Source organism: Sardina pilchardus, chromosome 19 (genome assembly GCF_963854185.1).
Source record: "Sardina pilchardus chromosome 19, fSarPil1.1, whole genome shotgun sequence".
Taxonomy (NCBI): Eukaryota; Metazoa; Chordata; class Actinopteri; order Clupeiformes; family Clupeidae; genus Sardina; species Sardina pilchardus.
The window spans coordinates 17709279-17729966 of NC_085012.1; positions in this window are offsets into that span (position 1 = coordinate 17709279).

The window sequence follows — 20688 nt, forward strand, 5'->3', positions numbered from 1 at the left end:
CGCATATGCTTACGGTTGGTCTAACAGCAAGTATAATCCCAGCCATACAGGAAAGTTGACGAGCGTAATTCGTTTTGGAGAGAATGTGCAGAACTGAGCGGCGGTCATATTGTGTACCGCTATGCGGTGCATCTAGTTTTATTTTAAAGTGCACATATGTAGACGTCAGGCACAGTACAAAAAAAAAAAAAAAAAAAACTAGGATCCCAAAGGGTCAACCACTGTTGGACTACTACTATTGTAAAACTATAGGGCAGGGCATTATATAACCTGAATGGCCCCAGAACCCGAATAGCCTTTTGCATGCATTCTGAAATGTTTTAGCCTAGAACATTTTCTATTGCTATTCTGTCAAAGTGGTGGGTCTGTTAGTCTGGTTCTTGCTTGCTTTTATCAGTATTCTGTCTATTCTGGTGATTCTGATGGTGTTCCATGTCTTTCTGTATTTGAGGGGGGATGATTGAGCTTTGTGAGTGATTTGGCCAGGATTGGATCATAATGGGTGGGCAATGTTGAGGAGCTTAGAGAGATCCTAAGGGATCTTGCCCCAAAAGAGGGGATTCTGATCGTTCAGCACCAACTATTGATTTATCTTTTCCTGTATGGACTATTATGACCTTGCAGTTCTCACCTACATCATTTCCCCCATTGGTATTAGGGCATATAAAAGGCAGAACTTTCGTAGAACACAATTTTGTGTCTGCCTTTTTGGCTTGTCAGTGAATTATGTCTGAAGAGCTTTATTGAGCTGGAAAAGGTAATGCATCAAAAGAGAACTAATCTGAGAACCTCTCAAAATATATCAATACCAATAACATATCTTGGACCTTAGCACTGTCAGGTAATATTTGAAAGACCTTACATTAACATCTGGTGAATTTAAGTTTGTTCGATTTTGGGGAAATAGCAAAAGGCAATGACGATAGTATTGTTTCCCAGCTGTGCTTGGACTGTTGGAATAGCATCTAGTCCTATCTCAGGAAACAGGCTTTCCCACAATAAGCAGAACATAGGATGCACAGCAATGTTCATTGTAGACTGCTCCTGTTGAAGGCATTCCCCTGATCCTCATAGACACAGTGGAATGCTTGTGCGCAGAGACACGCTATCGGAACAGCACCATTTACCGTCCGGCCCTCATCAGCGACCTCTTCCGTGAATGTGTCACATATTCATTTCTATACAGACTAAGACGGAGGATTCGTAAAGAAACACAAGCACCCACACCATAAGTGTATCTAAATTAGCTATGTATCAAAAATGACATTTTACCGTGACTCGAAGAGCTGTTAAACACTGTTGTAAGGCTGCATGTGCAAAACCGCTTGGAACTCCAGTGGAATTTTGATTAGCGACGAGCTAACCGTTGATGTACAGCAAAGATTCTAGAGCGGAGCAAGATGGATCAGTGAATATTTAGGATTCCCACGGTAGCCAGATTTGTGATGACACCTGAGCTTACCAAATTGCTGCCCCTGGAGTCATAGAACATACTTCAACATATTGTATTATCCGGCCTGTTATCTATCTTGCTCTGTTCTAGAATCTTTGATATAGTGTGGAAGGTATGGATATTTCAGGAGGTTAAAGCCCCGGTAAGAACAAAACCAGATTTTGTTCAAACACACCTATGGCTACTGGAAAATGTAAGGTTAATTTATCAAATGTTATTTAAAGGTATTAAAAAACATTGTTTTAGGATTTTCGAATGAAAGGGTTGATTAATGGTGACATTATGGGTTATATCTTACCTTAATGTGCAGTCAGGTAGTGGTAGGTTATGTGGGATTCTTACCATGGTGCCAATAATGAGCCGTGAGAGGGGAAAAGAGTAAGACAAGATAATGTCGAGGTGGGAAAGGTTTGATTTTTACATGTCTAAAAATGACAATGACAGTGAGATAGTCGTGAACGTTGGTGTGCATAGTGGAAGAGAGAGAGTTAACCGTGCCCATTAGAACATCCAAGGGGTGGTCCATAAACTCAAGTGACTGAGATTAACCCATCTACAACCCTATGATGCAGAAGCTTAAAGGTACTCTGGTAGAGGTATGTGATAAGTGTGGCTATCCTGACCTGAGTCAAATTGAGATTTAAACACACTTGACACAAAGTGCTTGGGTATGCCCCCACCCACTTTAATCTCCAGTGCCTAAACCTTGACCCCTGGCCTCAGGGTGGGAGTATGTGGCTGTCATTGAATGCTGGTGAGTTTAAGGAGAGCTTCTCCAGTCCGTTGACACGTCTAATACTAATGATATGTGCATTGATTTTGAATGAAGAATGACAGACTCCATGCCCTAAAGTACCCAATGAGTGCATGGCGCCTTTATTGTGATGAGTCATATCCAGATCAATGAAAAGCCTTCAAGATGACTGGGTAACATTGTGCAAATAGAGGATAACATGCATGACCTCATGTGATCTTGACCTTTGACCCAAGACAATGGACAAGCTCCCTAGTCTATGCCGTAATTAACTGTGGCAAATGTGTTTAAAGGCGGATTATAGTGGTTTATCACACACCTAAATCCCCTCATTCCGTTAAAATCTTTGAAATGTAACTACAACTTTTTCCTCATATGTGACCCTGCAAAGTGAAAACAGTCGTTTCGGTAAAAATGTACAAAATTAAGTTATTGTGCGCACGTGAACGGCCATAAACTAAGCTTTCCAACGATATGTATAGAGAGGTTATTACACAAACTATTGCTAAGATAACCGCATCCAAATCCGCATGGTTCTCCTGTCACGATTTGCCAGAAGAGGAGAAAATCACCTTTTTAAGCAGCGTGGACAACAGGAATGACTGCAGATATGTTGAATCTTCGCTGGGTTCAACAGTCAAGACGCATGCTTTTCCATTGAATTAGTTCACGATATGAAACTGTAGACTGTATACTGTCGAATTATGCAAAAACGTGAAATTCAACATTTTAACTCAGAAGTTTCTTTATTGTGGATTTTCTCAAAATAACGCTGTGCGTAAAGCGACTGATTTCGCTTTGAAGAGTCACGTATTGGAATATGTGTGACCCCACTCACTCTCTCTCAAAAAATATCTCTCTCTCTCAAAAAAAAGTCTAACAATAAAGTACTATCTATCTATCGAGCTATCTATTTATGTATCTATCTAGCTATCCACAGTGCATCTCCATCCATCCATCTTCAGGAATCACTAGCAGCTATCTACTCTGCTCCTTATCAACGCACCTTTTGCATGCTGAACCAGGACTACATGGTTGTGGACCATGGAAGAAAAGTTTCCATTAACTTTGGTTAAAACTCGATAAGCAGAGAAGCATGACTTTAATTCCCTCAGCTTATAGGCTGTAAAGGGATTTTATTACATCAGCGCGAGTTATAGTGGAAATCCATCCACGTGTTTTTCATCTGTGACTAGGTTAAGTGGTTTGGTCCCATTGAATTCATTCACTGCACTTTAAGTGCAGCAATACGACACAATTACACTTTAATCTCCTTAATAAATATGCAATGAAGCACTTTGTATGACTGAGCAGTAACATAAAGAATTGCAGTAGATAAACAACACTTACCTGCCATATTCAGAGAGAATAACTCCAGATATGTAGTGTTTGGGTGTTCAAAGTGCTTTTAAGTGTCTCGTTATAGTAGGGACGCTCAGCATTAGACATGGGAACATTTTTAATGAGACACACATTCAGTACATGGCAACACTTAAGTTCAATAAATGACTAAATAAATAAACAGTGAAAGTTTATTTTTGTGGTCTTTCTCCCTGTCTAGATACTTCCGTCTAAGACTTTTATTTATTCCCCCGAAGCTGTGTGAACATGGTTTTAAAAACCTACCGGCATTTACCAGTACACAATGCACTCTGCATTTGATTTGTGAGACTCTGCCTTGGCCTAAAGAGAGGATCCTTATCCTGGGAAGCAGATGGTCTTAGAAAACACAGTTTTTAATAACCTCCAAAAAGAGAGTACAGCCACAGAAACCCCCATGTCTTTTTGATGGCTAAAAGCAGCATAGACATCAGAAACAGTCTGGTCTGAATTGCAATGCCCTCTGATTCTGTTATTTTTGTTCACAGTGAATCTTTTAAAGTGTGGTGCCCAGATGTGATGGTTACCGAGTGCTGCTTCAAAATACAGGCCTTAAATAACACTGAAAATACACACTGAGTCTCCAGAAAATATAAGTAAAAGTGGTGGAGTTCAGGTGTAATACCTGACTAGGGAGCTGACAGCCTTTGTGAGAAGGCTGGAGCGCTATGCTAATCAATAATAGCTCAAGCCCCGGTTAGAGGAAAAGGAAGCCCTCCTGCACCTTTTATAATGGATGCCAACTTCATGTTCCAATCACCCCACTTTGAGCCATCGGCTGATATGAGGGGCTCTTCTCCTGCAGCTCTATGGTTTGATGGTTGACTTGTGAGGATTAAACAACTTTTAGCTGTCAGCTAACTGAGAGTGAGTCTAGGAGTAGAGGAGGGCCAGGCCAGAAAGCAGCAGTTGATGTTTGTCAGACACACCACACATCTAATAAAGGTCATGCTAAAAGCAGTCTGAATGGGACTGGTTGTGAGGACAGTGTTCTGGTCAGACACTGTGCTTATTCCATTGTGGTTTATTATACTCTGCTTCAGTGTTACAGAAAACTCTACTGAATCGAGTGTGTTATGGGGGTCTGATACTGTAAGTATGTGTGTTGTTCACTGGCGTAGGTTTAGGGGGGGACATATGGGGGGGGGGGGGGGAGGGGGGGCAACCGGATCCGACCAGACACACCTCACTGTTCCTATGTGTGCCTACCATTGTCTAAATGCATTAAAAGAGGTTTGGTGCAGTTGGAGAATTTTATTACAGGTTCCTCTCGTGCATCTTCCTCATCCTGGCTTTGTGGGGTGTATACTGTTGTCTAGAATGTGGTGCAATAAAACAGGTGTTGTGCGCCCATATTGGGCCTCTTCAGGCCCTCTACGGTGCACCTCACCTGGCCTTACTCTGGATGTGTTTTTGTGGGTGAGGGTTGGAATTGTGAACATCTAGCATGTGATGCATTAAAAAGCGAGGTGTGTCATGCAGAGCGGACCCAGGTGGGCCCCGGGCGGCCAATGGCCCGAGGAGAGTAGGGGGCACAGGACCCACTCGGACCCGACAGCGCAAATTTCTGGACCAAATCGGCAAACATGCAGAAACTCCCATTGTAAATAATGCAAGTGGGTGATGCCTTTGTCTTTCCAGGTGCAGAAGTTAAGTGTTTTTTTTTTGTTACAAGTGATGTCGGGATTATTCCAAATTGGGGTGAATCTTGAGGGTAGAAGGTTTGTGTTGGTGATGTTATGAAATTTCCACCAGGCTGTCAGCTTTGATCCAATTGTGAGCGCCTTAAAACAAGGGTGTTTTTTGATTGTTGGGAAGCAGAAAGGTAGGTCAGGAGCTCTGGAGGAAATCTGGAGCTCTGGTTCTAAAGGTGGTAGATTCCAGTTACTTGCCTTTGAAGTTTTAAAGGTGCAATCAGCGATAACATTGCTAACAATAACAGCCCATAAATATTTTTTGTCACATTCAGCAATTACCTGCTCATGACCACTCGCTGCCTGTTCAGTGAGTACACTATCTTTGTAGGCAGCCCATGCTCCAAAGATTGTTAATGTGGGAGCAGCCTGTCCCCCAAACAAAGATGAAACCCAGCATGGAATTTCTCTGGGAATACTGAAGGGAGGAGTGAGCAGCCTCTCTGGTCTCGCGACCTCCTGCACCACCACTGACTGCACCTTTAAAGGACCTTCGTAAAAACAATGAGGCTGATTTCAGCTATAGTAACAATATATGTGTCTTTCAGTGTGTTCAATTGTGTCTGTATGATTTCTGTATGCCACATCTTTATTGGTGATGAGTATTTCCACTGAACTGGAGTGGCCTATGACGTAACACAGTTGATCCATATTCCTGACTCAGAACCACAGTGCTATTTGCTTAATTATCCTCAAAAGAAGATACATCCTTGCTTTGAAATGTTTGGACCTCAGACAACCATTCGTGTCAATTTACTGCCAATCAACCAGCAGTCCCTCCGCGAGGGGAGATAAACAAGTGATATATTTGTGCCGATTAGGCAGATGAGTCTGATGCTTAAGAGGTGGGTTTGAAGTGAGAAAAGAGCAGCAAGTCTGGAACATGCCGCCGAATAAATACATTTCATTAATGAAAAGCGAGCGCTGCAGGGCCAAATCTGGTACCCGCTTCATCCCTCATGCATATACATCTGAGGGAGGCAGAAGGAGATCAAGCTGTAACCTTCAAAACACAACGTCTGCAGTACACCAGTCAGCACACAGCTTTAATAACAAACACCTAGACATTTGCATTTGGGCAGCCAGGAGAATGAGGGGTAAAAAAAATAAATATAACGGCAGTACTAATGCATGCAAATGAATGCTTTGTTTTTGGCAAATGTTTGAAGCTATCGTAGTCATGGCCTCTGATGCCTTGCTGAACTCCCCTTGACTGTTGATTTTTCTGAAAAATGGAATTTCAAAAGATGTGTACTTGATGATCCTTGAGCAATGCTAAAAGCCACTCGCGAGGGATATCCCAGCAGAATGTGTTGCAGTGCAAGTCTTCAAATAGGATTCAAGCACTCATCTAAAGCCAATAAATTGAAACCAAGTTGCACAGCTCAAAAAAAGGACTTAATGTTCTAGTGTGTGGATAAAGATAAGCCTATATCAAACAGGCTGGTTTAACCAAGAGATATGAATTATGGAATATGCAGTCATTGCAGCTGAGAATGCAGAATCACAGTACTGTCCAAGGTTATAATCTATGATAGAAACTATACACAAACTCTGACATAAACAAGATATTGGGTGCCCAAGCTCAAGTTGGACCTACAGTCATTTCCCAATCCACCTCAACACTCCCAAAATCTCTCTCTCTCTCTCTCTCTCCCTCCATCTTTTTCTCTATATATCTGTTCCTTTGTTATGTTCCTTTTTTTGAGTCATTTAACCTTGCTTGATAAATACATATTAAATAGATAATTACTGTCACTTACTTATCATAACCTCCTTGGAAGTAAAGATTATGTTTGTTTGCCTGTTTGTTAGCAAGATAACTCAAACATTTATGGATGGATTTCGATTAATTTTTCAGAAAAGGTCTGAAATGACCTAAGGCAGAAATGATTTAATGAATACATTTTGGGAGTGGTCCAGATCACTGTCTGGATCCAGGAGACACTTGGCGGAAGTCTGCTCTCTTGGAGTGCTTTAGTTGATCATAATGTAATGAAAGCATAATAATATTTGCCAACACTAAGACATTTAATTGTGTAATATAATAGAAACAACATTCCTTATAACACAGGCCACAATGCTAAAGAAACACAATCTCTATGGACATGTGTACAGTACACACACACACACACACACACACACACACACACACACACACACACATACACACACACAGTCTGAGAGCTTATCTCTCTGTGTGCACAAAAAAAACAGAGCACATCAAGAAACCCTGTAGACAAGAAAGCAACTCTGAGCTAAAAATACCCACTGCTTTTGTTCGCTTGTTGTTCAGCTCATTCAGTCCCAAAAGCTTCTTAAAGAATCAGAGGACTTGAAACACAGAAACACACAGAAATAATTCTGTCTCACATGAGATTTGCCATTTGTCTTAAGTAAGATTGAGTCTATGTTTGGCTGAGTCTTCTCTCTCTCTGGATCTGTCCGACAACTTAGCGTTCGGAGCATGAAAGATCCTCCACACACATCAAAGTCACTATTGAAAAAGGATTTCTGTCTGTGTGTCTTTTGTATAGAGCAGTATTTTTGGGCCAACTGCTGGCACCATTTTGCTTACCAGAACTACAGTCATAAAATAATAACTGTTGTTCAACCGACATGAAAGTTAGCACAAAATGGGACACCCAAAAGCTAAATGTGCTTGCTTACCCTTCCTCAGTTGTTCATACTCACATCCAGGAGTATTTGAAGCCTTCCTTGCAGTACTGTACATCTACTGGCAGAAAAGTCTTTTTTTTCCCCCTGGGTACTGGGTAGCATAATCACTATCTCTGCACACTTGCATTACTTCCTTATCTTCAAGTAGAATTTGCAGAATGGGTAGAAATAGGGATGTGTCTAAGAAGTTGCAACATAATCTAAACAGGTCATAGAGTATATCTCACAAACCATTGCTTCTTGAGAATATTTCCAGTTGTCTGCACTTGTTGAACCTTGGAAGATATGTAGCATTGCAGTTAGTAGACTGCTCCCTCTCAAGCAGCTTTTGACTGGGTAGCCTATATACTGCAGCTAAATCTGTTACATGGAGGGTTTACCTGGATGAAAATGTAGTGCCATCCAAGATGGAGCTGAGTGAGTGAGTGAGTGAGTGAGTGAGTGAGTGAGTGAGTGAGTGAGTGAGTGAGTGGTGTGTGTATGTGGGCAGAAGATGATTCTGATGTTTGCCACAGCCTTTCTGTTCCTGGTCCAAACACAGACATAGAGAAAAAAAGAGAGGTCACACTATGTGCAGATGTAGACACATACAGTACATACATACACACACACACAGACAGACAGACAGACAGACAGACAGTTACTGTAGATAATACTAAACGGTTCCTTTACCTGGGCAAATGGGCATAGAGCACACATCCAGACATGTAGGCTATTCTTACATGCTCAGCCGTATCGGGTGTATGGAACTGTTATACAGTAGCACCTTGACTCTCAGGATCCAGACATTGAATGAGTTTTTTCTGTGTCTGTCACTATTTCTTTCACTTTAGTTGTGTAGTTTGTATATTTTTTTCAGTTTGTTGCCACTCATGTGTCTGACCAGTTCATCACCACTGAATCCCATGACTCGTCAGCTCAGCTCCAGAGAGACGTGTGCAATTCCAACACTCTTAAGTCGCTGACAGGCTCTGGCAAACACTAGACACCTAAACTCTACTGCACCTCTCATCTCAGCCAAACTAGGTTTTGTTGCTGCTGCTCTCTGTATCCACACAAAACACTAAAATTGCTGTGCTGTGTGCACACAAATCGACTCTCTCTCTCTCTCTCTCTCTCTCTCTCTCTCTCTCTCTCTCTCACACACACACACACACACACACACACCCCCCCCCCCCCCCCCCACACACACACACACACACACACACACACACACACACACACACACAGTTAATTACAATACAGATATATGACAAACTGAACTAAACTTTTAGACATATCTCTTGCCTACATAGGGAAACATTGATTTATGTTCGTTATGCTAATGTTCATTTAACAAAATAAATCAACATTCAAAACTCAATCTTTCCTTGTTTTCTTGTGCTTTTGTTCTCGTACCACGAGTAGACATAGCAGAATATGACCAAGTAAGCTCTTTTCACCCAGCTGTCTGACAAAAAATAGACCATGTTCTACTAGTCTGGGGGCATTTTTCTTATAATTTATCAAGTAGCAAAATGAACACAGCACCATATACCGGATTGGACAGACAGTCTGGCAGACGTACTCAAATCCTCTCCCATGACAGGAATCTATTTCCAGTGCATCAAGCTGGCTGTCTGGGTTTATAAATCCACATCCAGTATTGATACAAACAAGATGTGTGTTGGACATTAATCATTGTTTGTACAGATAAATAGGCTGTTTGAGGTGTGTGTTTAGTGTATGTGTGCACAGTAGTGTGTGTGTGTGTGTGTGTGTGTGTGTGTGTGTGTGTGTGTGTGTGTGTGTGTGTGTGTGTGTGTGTGTGTGTGTGTGTGTGTGTGTGTGTGTTTTCTATTTTCTGTACAAATGCTAGGAAGTTCACCATTCATGGCGCACAGCACCCTCGGCGTGACCCTTTTTTTTTTTTTTATCTGTTCAACTTGTAGAACAGCGCTGGGCTCGTCTATGTCCGACTCTCACGACAGTAACCTAGCAACAATAAACACTTGACCAAAGTGCTCTGAAAATTAGATTTAGGGTGCTATCAGCACAAAAAAAGATAATTGGTGAACACAGGTCCTAAAAGCATGAATCTATCTGTGGCAATCGGTGTGTGCTTGGTTATTGTGTATGTCTTTGTTCATGTCTTAAAATGGCTGGTTGCTCAATTGATGTGCATTTCCTTGGATTCAATGGAATTTCATTCCCAACCCTTCAGTCCAACTACCCAGAGGACTGGTCTTCTGGACCTGCTGAGGCACCGAAAATGTCAACACGTCTGGTGTCCATACAGAACTAAAGTGAGACAAGCCAATTTGCACAACTACAGTATACTGTACACAGGCATCTTAGATTGCCCTGACACTGTGATCAGACTGCTGCCCACGTTGTACTGTGGAATGTTTATTCATCTGCATCTACAAATAAGAGACAGGCTGTGTTGACCCTCTGTTCGGGTGTCACCATCACACATGGACAGAGCAAGGTTATCAGGTGATTCCATTGCAATGGGTGACGTGACATTAAACACGGTGCAGCATGTGACGCCTGTGGTAACTAACAATGTAAGTCCTTGTAATATCAGAGTGTTTTTTGCACTTTTGACACTGGTCAGACTTTGGAAACCTGCAAGGGTCCATTTTTGAGATTTCATTGTGTGTGTGTGTGTGTGTGTGTGTGTGTGTGTGTGTGTGTGTGTGTGTGTGATCTGATATTGGATTGACAGTGATGGCAGAGAACATTTACACATAGAGACACATAAAACACACACACAAGCAGACATACACACACACACACACACACACTCATAGACAGAGAAGCACTCATACACAAAAGCAAGCGCACACATGCACACACTCATTTACATACATAAAAGTTGTAGAAGGGGATGGAGTAGGCGATGGAAACAAAAGCGTGATTGATATTTGCGGAGAGAATGTGCAGGACTGAGCGGCGGTCATAATGTGTATCGCTTTGCGGTACATCTAGTTTTTCCATGGAAATTTGATGTAAATATGCTTTGAATGAATCTTAATGCAGTCTGCCAAATCACAACAAAGAGATGTCAATATTAATTCAACAATAAAGCAAACTGAAGAAATTTGACTAACAGAGTAAGTTTTTGAATCACACAGTTGTCAAGAATGTGTATGTTGAGATGGACAATACTGACACCACTGCAATGTACAGAGATGCAAACAGGACAAAAATAGAACCCTATTCACTATGGAAGAACAATCCCAATGGGCACAAAATGGAGAAAGATCTTTTTTGAGACCTTCAAAGGAATGAATTTCATTTTGCATAATGTTCTTCTTTTGAACAAAGAGAAGAAAGACAACAATGAGAAAGTCATCACAGTCAGGAGAGTGAAAGAGAAAGGGTGGAAAAAGGACAATAAGGGAATTGGGTCCTATTTAATAGCATGTCCCTTTATATTACATGTTAGACACAAAAAAGAGTATTGAAACTTCCCATACTATGCATTTTCTATAATTAAATAACCATCAGGGCCAATGTTCATGCTAACAGAGTGTACTGTAGCGCTCAGTGACCTTGAAAAATGGAGATCTATATGGAAAATCACCAGATTTCTCCTTTAAGATGTTGCACGTTTTCAACGTTTTGACTTTCTCGCTATTTCACTTGGTGTTTGCAGACAAAGTCAATCACCTAAATTCACCTATTTATTTGTTTTCTGTGGTTGTGTTCCAAGTGTCATGCATGTCATACTAAAAGTCATCAGCTATACTAGACCCCGTAACAATCATAGTTAATGTAGTTAGTGTAATCAAATGGCTGTCCTTCAAAAGAGAAAGCAAACACCCACAACCCTTCACTTCCCCTCTCTCTCTCTCTCTCTTTCTCAGAGTATGCACACTGTCACAGTGTGAGAGAGTGGATATTCATGTTGCCATGTCGCATTGGAATCACGAGAGCAGCAGTGTGTGATGCATTATCACTCCCCTCATTTCCTTACCACCATGCCACAGGATGTGGCTGACAGGTGCAAATAGACTGCATTAGGAAAACACGTGCACATCGATAAAACACAAGGAACTAGAAAATAAAAAAATTAAATAAAAACATCCTCATCAATTTGATTGATGCACAACAGATGCACAGCATCATCTTTATCTTCATCAATTTGATAACAGATGTTAGCATCATTTAGAAAACTGTAATTTATATATAAACACTATGTGTATACTGTATAACATACAGTTATTGTTTTAGAAAGGTTTGAGGCAATTTCATGAGATGTTCTCTCAGTTGTCTTTGAAATAATGTCCACTTAGATGCCCTTGGACTATGGCCTACAACCTTCTACTTCTTTGCCACATGATGCTGACTAAGGGAGACTGTCAATAGCTCAGTTTAGAAACCTATTCACTTATTATTATAATTATTATAAGAATTACACCTTTGCTGAAGAAAAGTACACTTAATTCAACTGATGTGAAGAACTACAGACCTGCCTCCCTTCTTCCTTTCTTGTCAAATGTTTTGGAGAAAGTGGTCTTCAAGCAAATGTGTGACTTCCTCTATCAGAATAACCTACTAGACCCTATGCAGTCTGGTTTCAAGAGTGGTCATTCTACTGAAACTGCTCTTCTATCTGTGACTGAAGCATTGAGAGTAGCTAAGTCCTCTGCTCAGTCATCAGTGTTAATTCTGTTAGATTTATCTGCAGCCTTTGATACGGTTAACCATGACATTCTCCTTTCTACACTTTATGAACTGGGAATTTCTGGGAAAGCTCTTGACTGGTTCAAATTTTACCTTAAAGGGCGTTCTTTTAGCGTGTCTTGGCAGGGACAGATATCAAAGTCTCATGACCTCACTACAGGAGTCCCTCAAGGATCAGTATTAGGGCCCCTCCTCTTCTCTATTTACACCACTTCTTTAGGTGGGATTATTCGCTCTCATGGATTTTAATATCATTGCTATGCGGACGACACTCAACTTTTCCTATCCTTCCCACCTGAGGACTCTAGTGTTTCCCATCGGATCTCTGCATGCCTGAAGGATATTTCAATCTGGATGAAGGATCAGCACCTTCAGCTTAATCTTTCAAAAACTGAGCTCTTGGTGTTTCCAGCAAAAACAGCCATTCCCCAACAGATGAACATCCAGCTTGATTCATCCTCATTGACTCCAACTAGATCGGCACATAACTTGGATGTCATAATTGATGACCAACTTACTTTCTCTGAGCATGTTGCCTCAATTGCAAAGTCATGTCGGTATACCCTGTACAACATTAGGAAGATCAGACCTTATCTGACACAAGATTCCACTCAGCCTCTTGTACAGGCAATGGTTATCTCCAAGCTGGACTACTGTAATTCCCTGTTAGCTGGCCTACCTGCTTGCGTATTAAGACCACTACAGTTGATTCAGAATGCTGCAGCACGACTGGTCTTCAATCAGCCAAAGAGGACACATGTAACCCCTCTCCTAGTTACTCTCCACTGGCTCCCTATAGTAGCCAGAATTAAATTTAAATCTCTCACTCTGGCCTATAGGACACTGACTGGATCTGCTCCTAGCTACTTCAGTTCTTTGATCAAGATGATCTGCGGAGCGTCTGTTATGTCGACAAACCATACATGCTAGGTCAAACTGTAGATCCTATTCTTCAGTGGTTCCGTGTTGGTAGAATGAGTTGCCCAGTGCTCTCCGTTCAAGCAACAGTTTTGGATCTTTTAAGAGGGGTCTTAAGGCATATTTGTTTAATATGCACTTAGTCTTTTGAGCGTTTGTTATGTGTTATGGTTTGTATAATAGTTTTGTTTTGTTATAATTTGTCCATTGTTAGAATTTGACATTTATTCTGCTATTGTCCTTAAATTTAGCCATACCATGCTATAGTTATTGTTATTATATAATTAATTGAGTGACTTATTTGATTGCTATTGTCATTTCATTGTTTTATTTCTCATTAGATTGGTGCTTAAATGATTGTTGTATTGATAATATTGCTATTCTCCCTATTTTGTAATTGTTCACTGTTATTTAATTTGTATTGCTATTTATTTGTATGTCGCTTTGGACAAAGGCGTCTGCTAAATAACCTTAACCATAACCATAACCATAACCATAACCATTATAATGCATACTATGTGTCACTATCCATAGTGGTTTGAACATAGCACATATCTCCCTCAGCAGATATACAGTATGTTGTTATTGGAATGGCCACTTCAAAGCGATGTCTATGCATTTATGCAGTGCTTTAAGAACACACCATTTTACTGTATCAAGGGGATTTGTCATAAAAGTGTAGTGGAGAGCACTGAGATAATCCTGGTAGGAGGTCACACATTAGCATATGTCTGCCTTGACCTGAGCAGTTGATAGTGTTTGTTTTGTGCACTTTGCCAGAAGACCAAGAGTGGTGCTGTCTTTTGAAACTGTTGTCAAAATTACTCCAAGACAACTGGAGAGACTGCAGCTTTATTCTGGATACTGGCGGCATGTTACCCACATGAAATGTCAAAGTAAGAAGCTAACATATCTGTGGGTGAGGTCAGTTTTATACTCTTACCACACACCCATGGGAAATCACAAGCCACCCCCTAACAGTGATCCATCTAACCAGCTGGCATTAAGAGAGATAAGAATACTTGCAACCCCCCTAATGTAGCCCATGCGATCAGCACCATCAGATACCTTAGAACAAACATACTTCTCACTAATGATTCCCACAGGCTTTATATTCTCATAGCACGTATGCATGGTTGAACTCAAAATTTAAATGAGAAACTTATACCAGAAAACATCTCGGTACTTGAATTTGATGCACTATTCAAAGTTTTTGGAAGATGAAGCATGTGTTGTTGCCCCCACTTTGGAAAGACACTCTTAAATGCAGCCTTCATTTCTGAAGTCCTTCATCATTGTCATTTTGCTGTGGCTCAGAGATATAACACATTTGACAATTACTTTTATTCTTTCTCTTGAAATGATGTCCTTGGTGCATAATGTCACAAAAATTCCTGTTCTTGCTCTATGCATCTGTGTTCTGCAACTATGAATAAAGTCAATAAAAGTTCAGTATGTAAACTTCGATGGCACTGGGGTAGATTTTGTCCTGGCACGGAAACTTTTATTCTCATTTTGACTTTTTTGATTTGTTAGTCTTTCTAAAATGTTTTGGAGCACAATCTCGACAGTACAATAGAGATGTGCCAAAAAGATGACTCCACATTCTGGAGGTCCAGTGAGTAGCTGATAAACTGTGCACAGGGTGTCATGTAGGCTGTGATTCTATTGATCGTAAGTCATGGTCTATACAAAAAGTCCAGTTACATCAATATTACGATTTGGAATGTGAGTTTGTGAACGATTTGGAATGTGAGTTTACTTCTGCGCAACCACTTCTTCTGCAATGATCAGTGTTGAACACATTTACTATCAGTAGTCACACTTAATAGTTAGCCATGCAAGTTAAACACAAAAGTCCTGCCAGCAACAGCCATGTGTGGAGAAATGGCCAGTTATTAGCTGTTTAATGACTACTGGGGTTGTGACTAACTGACTGCACTTAAGAGAAATAGATGTTCAAAGGATGATCTCAGTTATTTTGCGTTTCTCTTATGGAGTTCTCTTAGGTCAACCTCCTTTAGGTATTTGAAGTAATAACAGCTTGTCTCTTATCATGACAGCTCTTTTCATGTCATATAATCCATACCCTTAGTATTTAGTCCTATAAATAATGGTAGCACTTTGTTTACAACACACTTGTTGCTCTCATGCTCGCTTTTTGTGTGTATGTAACCTGTCCCCAGTGCTGTGAATATAGCTTTGTACTCTGCTCTTTGGTTGGTTTTTCTGTGTGTTACTTTTTTGCCTCATTGTGGATTAATACTTCATTTTTACATGTTCTTTGCACAATAAATAACAATGGATGAAGTTAAAGCCATCAACACAACAGGTATTATTAAACTTACACTAATACCACATTGAGACAGAAACAAAAAAATAAATGGGGATTCAGTTAAATCACAGACATGGGTGAGATTAAAGACTTAACCAGGTCCATGAACTCTGCGGCTCCCATATTCTCAAAAAGGCTCATTTACAGATAATCCTCCTTTCTATTCTGTCTGTTCATCACAGGACTTACGGCTTTAAAGTCATTTGTGACCGCTATGATTTTTGACATGACAACAATGTGGATTCTTTATCTGGATTTGGTTTAATTAGAAGCTCACAATGTTCTCTGTTTAAAATGACCAATATGCTTGGTCTCAAGTGCAGGTTACCCAGCAATAGAAGATTCTCATTAAAATATTTAATTAAAAAGTGTCTTGTTTAACCGCGGATAATTCAGGCAAGCAAACATTTTAATGCGGCCAGGGCGTCGCTCAATAATCCTACTTGACTTATCTGCCTCTGAGAAATGATATTAAACTGGTGCTGTTGAGGACCTCACACGCATGTGGTCTCCTTTTAAGCATTTTCAGAAAAAAGCTCATTGTTGTGCAAACCCTCGAACCTACCCCATTCAAAGGTCAAGCTTGTGAGTATCTCTATGCGATAACAAAACCTCAGCAGTCGTGAGCAGAAGGAGATAAATAGCGTGCTTCCTCTGCATTCATGTTACCAGTGGATACATTAGGCCCATTGCCATCGATCAGCCTTGGCAGACACTAGCAGACCAATTCATCTCAAGATGTAACAAGCTGAGCCAACTCTGTAATAAAATAGGGCTTGCCATGTTCAGAGAAACCATTGGTTTCAGACCAATTATACACTCTCACTCACACGGTCAAGATGTGTGTATGCAGATGAGGAGGTGTAAATAATTGGACAGGGACTCGCAGGTATGAATATCAGAGACACTCTGAGTGGGTCCTTCTTTGGATCTTTTTCTTTCAAATTCTTCACACCATCATCATCTCAGTTTCCTCACTTTTGTAAACACAACAGCGGGAAACTAAGTGTGAACTTGCCAAGTCAGAGAGTGCTTTCACAGCACTGCAGTTACGTTGCAAGCGTTACATTTCCTCACAGGCAAACAATGTGTTATTAGAACTGGAGAAGAATGTGTGCCATTCACCCACGCTATGCATAAACTCCAGTGGGCTCTCTTTTGAACTCCTTTGCCATGTGTTGTCTTCATCGCTAGTTAGTCTTTGTGAGCAGCACGTCAGGCTTGTGCTGGTAATTTTTCAGACTAAGGCCGCTCAAGGTATATTGTCACATCAGTGGGTCTGGAGAAAACAGGGTCAGGGAAACCTTGGCAATGTTTTTTTTTTGTTGTTGTTGTTGGCCTTGGGAGGGCAGTTGCGCAGTTGGTTAGATATCAAAAGCATCTTATTATCTGTGAAATTATGAAGGAACTATAGATACGAGTTAAGAATCCAAAGGGCTGTTCTGTGTCTCTGCTGCTCATAAATGTCCAAACATGTTTGTTTTGAGATGTTTAAAATGTTCTTAAAGAAAAGGGTTTATTGGGATACATAAACTCAAACACAGGTCATGATTAGTTGAGACATTACAGTCGAAAAATGTGCAAGTTTACATGTTCCCCATTTTCTCAATAGCCTTGACCAACACCATGTGATTACTCCAAGGTCCAGATGTGGGAACTCCAAATTAAAACTAAATACCTAACCTATGGATAGTCGCATATTGAAGCAGAAGTGATCAATAATGTCTAGACAGACTGTATGAATCTCAGACTGATTTGATATCAGAGCTCACTAGCACCTACACATCTCAATATCAGCATTAAGCGCAACTCAAAGGTCCAGATTGTCTAAGAAGTGAGTATGACCACAGTAGGCAACTCATCTCTACGAGGATTGATTAACAATAGGATCGCAATCGCAGACTTCAACACATTATTACAGATGATTGGTTGGAGGACGATGAAGGATTTATACTTTTCTCATGAGAGGACAATACCTCATAAAGTAAAGCATGACTGATAGTAGACAGATCCATTCATCACAGCCGACTTGGTCTGATGGATACTTAGCCATCACTGCAGGACTCAAGTCATCCATCAGCTGAGTGGGAGGTCAACTTTGAAGATCAGCGTTGAGCATCTGGGTAAGAAACCTGAGCGTAAATGTCACCTTAGCTGAAATGGGGCATGCAGCTCATATTGTACTGCATTGACCTGTTAGCTGCATTTTCCTCTTCACACAGGTTTTGGATATGAGGTGATGAATAATCTGCTGCTGGGAATCTAACCTGTAGGCTCTAAACAGTGTTTGTAGTTCAGACACTTAGAGGGCACCCAACCTTGGATCCGTATCTCATTAACACAGCACACTGTGCATAGTAGACAAACAGTTGTTGTTGTTTTTTTCTCCTAAGAACAAATGGATGCCAAGGTCAAGTTCACGTAAACTGTAATTTGCAATAAGCATCCACTATGGGGGTTCTTTTTCCCCCCTGTAAAGCCACTTTCACCTGTTCCAATTCCAAACTATACTGTGGCCTGTCTCTGTTTTTCTATTGCGATCTGATGATCTGGACATCAAATTATCAGCGGCATCCCATCCCATCTTTCGGAGCCAAGATGGTCTTTCATTGTTTAAGTCAGAAAAGCATCCCACACTGTCCCCAGTAAATTACACAGGGCTCGGCTACTCGTCTTTTCTCAAGGCCCCTTTGATGTCAGCTTCTTTTGAATTAACATTTTCAATAACCATAATAGACAAAGGAAACAGAGGAAATTCCTCTGAACCTATCAAAGACCACCAAGCCAGAGGACCCAGTGCTAGCCCCCTACCATAGGCAAGAGAGGCATGGGGCTGCTGATAAATTGAATGGCAAATAGTACTCTGCAGTGAGAGAATTCCTACAGGCCACTATACACACACACATTGTTTCATTGAAAAGAGCTTTATTTTCTCCACCCGAGTCTCACTATGTCTGTTTCTACCACACTCTCCTTCATCTCCTTTCAGATTCTCCACCTCCACACACCTTTATTCAGGTCTTTGTTTATGTTATGTTTTGTCTGCCTAGGAATCTTTTTCAGTTTCTCCACCCACACAAGATTTATTACACTTGCGTCTTTTTCTCTGTTGGTCTTCCCTGTTGCTATTGTCGGGGGTAATCTGTGGAAATCTGAGAGATGATAGAATGCAGCCCCTTTCAGTAGAGTACAAAACAACAATACTTCTGGTGTTCAATACAGGTGGCTGACTCTACTGTATATCTCCAAGAGTTTGGGCCACATTTCAGGTTTTGACAAAATATTGACGATTTGGGGCTTTTAACACCATCGCAAAGATTACATTTCAATTGTATCTTTAGGGATTTCTACATTAAGTACATTTTGATAAACAGTATGGGAGAGACAATCAAATGTTGTTATAGGAGAAGCATTAGACACATCATGCTCCCCCCCCCCCCCCCCTGTACATTTGCAGAAAAATGTCTGAAGTCGACTGAGGGCGTCTGTGTTTCCATGATTGCAAACAATTAATTGCAGTACTTCCTGCAATGCCTTTCATTAGGTTAATAAAAGTCCTTCTAGGACGTCATGCAATTGTTGCCTCAATTACAACAATGCTCCACAACATAATATGATTCTTTATTAACAAAACTGTAATTCAATTATCTCATTCTGTATAATGAATGGATTCAATGAAACCAAAACACTTAACCTTAGATGAAAACCAGAAATGGATTTCGATCTTTCTCATAATAAAATCAGTTTATGACCTGAGGTCAGCTTTAATTAAATCCATTTCGTGTGCTTAGTGAAGGTTAATAAAATTGCTTTGCCTATTAAAACCTTTGGTCAAGCAGAGCCCAGGTTTAACATGTGGAAAAAAATGTCTGTGGAGGTGCAGAGAAGATGGCTTCCACTCTGAATGAGAATTTAAAAGGGGTCATTCTTATGGTATCTTCATAATCCCTGTGAACAACAAACAGAATCATCCACTCAATCAACAAACTCTTTATTCTCATAAAACAATTGTATAGGGAAGCGGCCTTAATTGAAAGGCAGGAAAGGAAACAGTGGCTTCGAAGAGGTTTGAAAGATGGAAAGGGTCAGCAATGTGATGGTTGCGTTCTCCCTTAGGAAACTGATGTTACAGTACCTTGAGCAACAGACCTATGATGTTACTCCCAGTTTACTTCTGTCACAGTCACAAAATATTGAACATTCCATGTCCTTAAATATTTGTGTTGTTTACAGAACTACCAACGTCATGCTCCCCTCGATTAAAAAGCAACAGCATCTTAGATATATAGATAGATAGATGGATATAGTTTATTCATCCCCAAGGGGAAATTACAGTGTTTCAGCAGCAATACAAACACAACATTCAACAAAAAACATACAAACATACATACATGCAGAAAATTATTTAAAATGTTTTTCCTTTCTCTCTGCCCAGATGGGAGACATTATAAAGTGCTATTGCAGTGGGTAAAAAAAGTCTTTCTAAATCTGTCTTTCTTACAGCTAAGTTGGCATAGCCTCCAAAAAATACTTTTCTGCTTGACCAGTACAGTGTATAGTGCATGAGAGGTATTGTCCAATATATAAAAGTTTGTGTAGCATCCTTCTTTCCACCACCAACTCCAGGGGCTCTAAGGCTGACCCCAACACAAAGCCAGCCTTCCTTATGATCTTATTTAGTTTGTTTAACCTTCCTTATGATCTTATTTAATTGGTTAAAAGTTACACTATACACTTAACTTACTTACAGACACAGCTTGGGATGAGATGCCTACCCTCCATATTGTCTCTCTTGCTGCTA